General features: G+C 45.4%; 1 protein-coding gene across 1 annotated transcript in view; it reads left to right on the top strand.

Moving 5' to 3' along the window:
* Positions 1–925: 925 nt before the first annotated feature.
* The window catches only part of ACSL3 (acyl-CoA synthetase long chain family member 3), a 68,025-nt gene continuing 61,778 nt past the window's right edge, over positions 926–7,172 (top strand). The window contains exon 1 of the mRNA XM_023510350.1: positions 926–1,151. The gene's annotated coding sequence lies outside the window, so the exon portion shown is untranslated. The remainder of the gene's footprint in view (positions 1,152–7,172) is intronic.

Raw genomic sequence — 7,172 nt, 5'->3', positions numbered from 1 at the left:
TCACCTACTTTAGGAAAAGTTAAAACTAAACAATGATGTTGGGTTCAAAAATAAAAGAGCCCATCCTACTACAAAAGTCTTCTTATAGTACACCATAGTTGTTATTTTAGTCAGTTTGTGTTGTGGGGGTCCTATGTGTGTTTTGTTTTGTTTGAGGGGAGGCAGTCTACCTGAGTGGGGTGGCTTTTTTCCCTTGTGTAGTGTCCAAAATGAGATGAATAGTAAACTCTTTAAATTACAGAAACACTTTAGCTCCCTAAAAACAACAATTTGGAGTAAACTTTATTTTTTGAAAAGAAATATCAATTTTGTACCGTGAGTGCATTTAGGGGATGGGTTATATGCTGGGTTACGTGAGGTCAAATCAAGAGAAATATCATAATAATGGATATACTTTCGGTTTTTGAGCCTCTTCCTGTCCCAGGCATTTCCAAGAGTCATTTTATTTTGCAAGATTTGACAGACATTTGTGCAAGAACAGAATAGCCTAATCCAGTTAAACAACGAAAACTGATATGCATATTACTTTATACTCTATATTAAGATTTACACATTACAGCAATAACAGTGGATTTGCAGTTCTGCTTTTGGGGGTTGGTTTTTCCTCCTAGAGAGGGACAGCCCTCCTCCAGATCCTACCGTGCTGGCCTCTTCCTCCCACGCTGTGGCCGCAGAGCCTTGTTCCCCTCCCCCACCGGCCGCGGTCGGTACCGCCTGGCCCACCCTGTCCCCGCCCCACGCCGGCTGCGGCGGAGTCTCGGCCGCCGCGGCTCCGCGGAATGACCCGTAGTAACCCCGCTCCGCCCCGGGCCGCCAGCGCCGCGCTCCCCGGCCCGAATTCGATAGGCCCAGCCCCGCACGCGCCACCGCCCGCGGGCCAATGGGCGGCGGCCTCTCTGCATATGCAACGAGTGCCGGCCGGGGGTGCGCGTCCCGGGCGGTTCGGCTCAACAGACGCTGGTCTGCCGGCGCCGGGGAGCGACGCTGCAGTTGTCGCGGCGGACGGGGCAGCAGACGGGCGTCCCCTCGCAGTGTGGCCGCGACGGCTGCGCCCCAGGGTACCCAGGAGGCGGCGCGGGGAGTGAATGATCTGGGGCTCTGTCGGGCCGGTGTGGGCCCAAGGCCGGAGTAACCCGCGCCCCGGCGTCGCGGTGAGTGCGGCGCCCGTTGTGGGAGAGGCGGGGGCCGGTTGGCTGCGTGGCCTCTGCGTGCGACTCGGCTGGGCCCGAGGGTCGCCCCAGGCTAGGGGAGGGTCGCGGCCGGCCTAGGGGCTTGGGTCCTCGGCGTTGCCGCCCGATCTGGCCCCGGGGGTGTCCGCGCAGGACTCCTGCAGCACTGGAGAAAGCAGCGGGCAGGGTGAGAGGCGTCCACGCCGGGGGCCGGGGACCGGCTTACGTGGGGCCTGGGCCGGAGGGCCCCCGCGAGCCGAGGAGCCGCAGCCTGAGCGGCGTGGGGCGGCGCTAGCGCAGTGCTGTCCCGGGAGGAAGGATGCGCTGGGTCCCTCCGGCGCTCTGGGGGCGGAGGCGGAGGCGGATGGGGGGCCGGCCGCTTGAGGTGGGCTCTGCGGCGGCCAGAGCGTTGCGGCGTCCACGGGAAGGAAACACAGCCTGCAATTTCGGAAAACCCATGCTTGGGGGGGCCCAGGAGTGTCTGTTGCTGCGTGATGTGCGAAGAAATTGGGCGTGTGAGGTGGGTCGGCCTTAGTAATTTTGTTCTGGGCAGTGTCTGTGATGCTGAGACTGGGATTTAGACCGACGTCTGGGGTTGGGAGCTGTAGGTTTACTTTTCCCCATCTGCGTTTTAATTAGACACTAGTGATGTGGATGGAACACTTAGGGAGTGTTCACACCCGGCAGTCCTGTGCGGTAGGTATTACCAGGCCCGTTTTACAGATATGCCCGAGGAACAGATTTAACTGGTTAACCCAGGCAGTCTGGTATTGGAAAATACGCTCCAAGCTATTGTATATGAGGCCCCTCAAAAATAGAGGAGAACAACGCCTTTAAACTTATATGGGAAACCAGAGACGGAGTAGGCTTTGTTAATGAGATTATAGCTGAATAAAATGACAAATAGCTGACATATATTGAGCCTTTATTACGCGTCACACACTGTTCTAAGAGCTTTATGCGCAGTGTCTTTATACTGTTAACAGTATAAAGTTAACCTCCACTAGGATGGAGGTTATTCCCATTTTGCAGCGGGAGAAACTGCAGTGTGGATATGTTAACTTGCTGGCAGTTCTAAGCTAGTCAAAAAAGAAGCTGGGATTCAGACAGGCCTGTCTAAATCCAGAGCTCTCACATCTAACCCTATATTATGCTGCCTCTCTTTGGTGGCTGGCTGAATAGTTTCCACAGTGGATTTTAATCTGGATGGCCAGGAGAGCTGAAGTGTCATGATACATTTTTTCGTGATCATCCCAACCTGTTGTGTATTGCTGAAAGTGTATTAGAAGATGGTGAGGTGGTACGACATGGGAGTCAGTTGCACACACTTTATTCTTCTGTTTTTGTGCAGTTTTCACATTTCTGGATGGGTAAAGCTCTTCTTGTCACTCTGGCATGCATTTTCTCTTTAGACTTTTCCTAGTTTCTCTCTTTTTTTCCCTTTTGGTGAGACAAAATCTCACTCTGGCTCTGTTGCTTGGGCTGGAATACAGTGGTGTCCTCGTAGCTCACTATAATCTGTGATGTTCCTACCTCAGCTCCCAAGCACATGGGCTATAGGTGTGTGCCATTAGCCCGGCTAAGTTTTCTATTTTTTGTAGAGACAGGGTCTTGCTCTCCCTCAGGCTGGTCTCAAACCCCTGGACTCAAGTGATCTTCCTGACTTGGCCTCCCAAAGTACTAGGACTACAGGCCTGAGCCACTGTGCTGGGCCCCTGGTTTTTCTCTTCGTAAAAGGTGTTGGTTCTGTACCAGGGCAGTGTTGTCGGATATAGAGCTGAGTGATCTATTGTACTTAAGGGTCAAGGTGACCAGTCACCTAGTGTCTTTGGATGTCAGTGGATTTGTCAGATGTTTGGCTGAGGTGATTTAAAGCACAAATAATCTGTGAGTCTAAATGCCCTCCATGAAGAAAGAAAGGAAGGATGGGAGAAACGAAGGATGAACAAATTATAAAAAGATCATCCTCTTTCTGATTGTGGACAGGGGTTAAGGTGGGAGATGCTGGGAATAGAACAGTGAATAGAATTGATGTGATCCTTGCCCTATGGAGGAAATAAGACAGGAAGCAAATGATCATACAGATAACATGTAATTTTAAGTTTTGATACATGCATGAAGGAAAAAGTATTTTGTGAATGAAGATTATAAACGGGATTGTGGATTAGATGGAAATCTAGTCTAGGGAGCTCTTTTGAATTGATGTGATGAGATTTTACTAGATGACAGCCTTGAATTCTGAGGCTATAATTAAATGCACCTAACTCAAGAGTTTGAGAACTTTTGAGCAACAGCAGTTCTTTTCATTTCATATTGTCTGTTCCTAGGGAGAATGTCACTCTAGTTCACATTGCAAGATATGGAAATGAGATAGGGACCTGTTTCAAGCAGTCATTCTGTTTGCCTTCGGGGTGTTTAAAGCTTAAATGTTCCTGTAATACTTATTTTCAAGATGAATAGTTGTAAAGCAGGACTCAGATTCTTGAATGTGAGTTTTGGTCTTGAAGATAGAATTTAGATACTTTTTTTTTTTTTTTGAAAATCTAGATAAGCAGCATGGCAATTATCAAAGCTATCAGTTGTGGTTTAGACTTTACTGGGTGATTTAGCTTAAAATTCTCACCCCTTAGGACATTGTTTTGGTAGCCTGACTGAGAACTACAGACTGTTAAATATATAATGTTTCAGTTGAACATGTATGAAGCTAATAGAGACAGTTCATTATAATGCATTTACTGAATGCCATCTGTGTACAAAGCACTATCTTAGGTTGACCATGTTGAATAAATAAAAAGATGAACTTGACAAAGTTCTTGTTTTCAGTGAGATTTCACTGAATACTGATGTTCAAATTTCAGTTTTTATTCTAAGTGCCGTCATATACTCCACAGAGTAGAGTCTAGGTAGAGTGCAGTGGTATCATCATAGCTCACTGGGGTCTCAAGCTCCTGGGGTCAAGCGATCTTCCTGCCTCAGCTTCCTAAGTAGCTGGGACTACAGGCATGTGCCACAGTGCCTGGCTAATTTTTCTATTTTTAGTAGAGACTTGAGTCTGCTCTTAATCAGACTGGTCTTGAACTCCTGAGCTCAAGTGATCCTTCTGCTTCGGCCTCCCAGAGTGCTAGGATGGTAGGCATGAGCTACCATGCCCAACTCATGATCTTCTAAGAGTCTTATGCGTGTATAATGAGTTGGTAATATTGAGAAAATGAAGGTTTTAGACATAAAATTGGCAGGGCATGATGATAAATAGTATATGGGGTGGGAAAAGGTGGTGTCAAGCACTGGGTTTCAGACTTATGTGCTGAAGGAGTGTATGTGCTGTTCACTGAGCTGGGGCTCACGGGGAGAGAGGTGGATTTTGTATAGGGATAGCATGGCTTTAGTTTGGGGAATGTTCCTTTGGAACTGCCTTTGAGACTTCTTTTGAGATGCTGGTTTAGTGCTCAGAGTCGGGATGGACATTGCCATTTTGGAGCCCTTAGTTTAAAGTGAGAGCTCAAACTATCGGCATGGGTGAGATTGCCTATGGAGAGACTGCAGAGTAGGAATGGATGGAGCTGGGTAGAGGAGTTGGAGCTTGATAAGGAGACAGGAGGAGTGGTGAGCAAAGTGAGAGACAGCTAGAAACAGATGTCTCTGCAGCAGGAAGCGGTTTATACTCTGAGATGCTTCTGTGAGAGGAGAATGGAGGACAATCCATTGGATTTAGTAACATGGAGGTCATAAAGGTCATAGGTAACCTTTGAAAGAGATGCTCATCTGGCGGCAGGGGTAGGAGTGAGGAGGAGACAGCAATGTACAGGTTATACTCATGTTCACATTTCAGCATGTTTAAGTGCTGATGGGAAGGCTCAGTGGAGAGGAAGAGGTTGAGTGGGGATTAGGAAAGGGTTTGTGCATAGTTCCTGAGAGGATGGGAGTGGGTAGGATCCAGAACACAAGTGAGGCCTGTGTTTTAGCTGTGGGGGTGGTGGGGACACCCCTTCACAGAAGACAGGCCAGTAACTTACCATGGAGCCCTAAGCAAATACTAAAAAATTGTTAAGAATTGTTAAATTTTCAAAAAATCAACCCAATTTTAGCTGACTCAAGACATATAAGAAAAATCCACCACAAAAGCAGTGTGTGAAATTGACTTAATATATGGCTTAGTCTTGAGTTCATCCCTTCAGTAGGGCGTATATTTTAATCTCATTTTTGATTATAGTTTATTTCTCCGAAAGAGGAGACATTTTAAATGTTAAATCTTGTGATTCCTTCTCTGTGTGCTTATTTTGGGTTTCATAAGAAAAAACTTTCAGACTGCTTCTGTTTTCTTGACATTTTAAGTACCTTAATTCTTTTTATTTAGTTGTTTTGGCTTCTGTTATTATTGGATTGTGTTTACTTATGTGCTTCTGATTTTTCCCATTTTGAAGGATAAAGAATTAGATCAGTGGCTCTCAACCTTCCTAATGCTGCAGCCCTTTAACACAGTTCCTGTGAGTCACGACCCACAGGTTGAGAATCAGTGGGCTCAATTGATCTGCTAATTTTTGTTTAGAATTGAAAATACTTAACCTTTTAGATAAGTCACCTCTAAATACAAGTTTCTACTTATTTGTGAAGGATATACACAGGGGCATGGGTTTGTTCATGTCTGTATTTATATTGTGACTATCTAACAAGGCCCTTGGAATTTAAAAATGATGAGTGTGGAAAGTTCCTGCTCTCAGGGAGCTCACAGTTCACTAAAGGAAGGAGATGTTTGAACAAACCTTATGGAATGGGATAAGGGAAGAAGGCACGTGAGCAGATTCATTACAGTTTGATACTACTAACCAATACTGCAGTGGAAGTGGCTAGGAAATACAGGAAGAGTGCAGAGCAGGCCCAGAGTAGAGGGGGAAAGGGGCACGCAGTGGAGGCGAGAGCTGAGCCAGGTTTCCTAGTGAATTGGAGTTTTGCTTGGAGAACAGGGAGCCAGGTTTACCTTGAATTTCGTTTGTGTGTGTATGCACTAGGAATATTATAACGGTATCAAAGAAGATTGTTAGAAAAATTTTAAAAAGCTTATCTTACTATCCTAATGTTGACTGCTCTAGACTTAAAAAGCTGCCCATTTTCCCCTGTTCTGTCATGATCAGCTTTTCTGTCCCTTTTGATGAAGAAAGTAACTGAATTTAGTTATATTATTTTGATAGCCTAGGTTTTCTTCTTTGAAGCTAATGGTTTTTGGAGTAAGGATAATGGATAATACCTTACAGCATGCTGTGACTTGTAGCTATTCTAATTTTCTTATCAGTCTTATGAGATAGGTTCTTCTGTTATTATTTTTTACAGATGAGGAAACTGAAGCACAGGGAACTTGAGTAACTTGCCTGAACGTGTGCTGGATTTCATCTCAGGCAGTTTATGGTTCCAGAGTCCGTGTTCTTAAACCTTGGGTACTGCATCTCCTCTCTGGGGTGACAGCTGGCTCCAAGTTCATGTTAACCTCTGAAGGCATGGTTGTATCTAGAAAGGGGCTGTGATAACATTTGGGGGCAGTGTTTATGTTTGTTTTAATTACAGATAGTTACTGGCCCAAAGAACTGCCCTGTTTTTTTATAGGGAGGAAAATATAAGGAATAACAAGCCAAACTGAGAGAATTTAACTAGAATTTTCTTTTTGTACTTCATTATTAGTATTTCAAGATGCATTCTTCTTGAACTTTCTTTCCCAAGAGACTTTATCATTGTCCTCTTAGATTTTTCTCTTAGATCAGGAATATAAAGCCATTTGGGATGCCATAATCTGCTAATTCCATTTTCTTTTATTATTATTTTTTCATTTATTTTTTGAGTGTCTTACTCTGTCTCCTCAGCTAGGGTACAGTGGTGTGATGATAGCTCATTACAACTTCAAACTTCTGGGCTTACAAAATCCTCCTGCCTCAGCCTCTAGAGTAGCTGGGTACCCACCACTGTGCCCAGCTAATTTTTCTGTTTTTAGTAGAGACAGGATCTCACTGAGGCTAG

This window comes from Otolemur garnettii, unplaced genomic scaffold, assembly GCF_000181295.1.
Source record: "Otolemur garnettii isolate 467f Iridium unplaced genomic scaffold, OtoGar3 scaffold00013, whole genome shotgun sequence".
NCBI classification, from domain to species: Eukaryota; Metazoa; Chordata; class Mammalia; order Primates; family Galagidae; genus Otolemur; species Otolemur garnettii.
The sequence above is the reverse complement of the archived record's forward strand: the minus strand, read 5'-3'. Positions and strand labels throughout refer to the sequence as shown.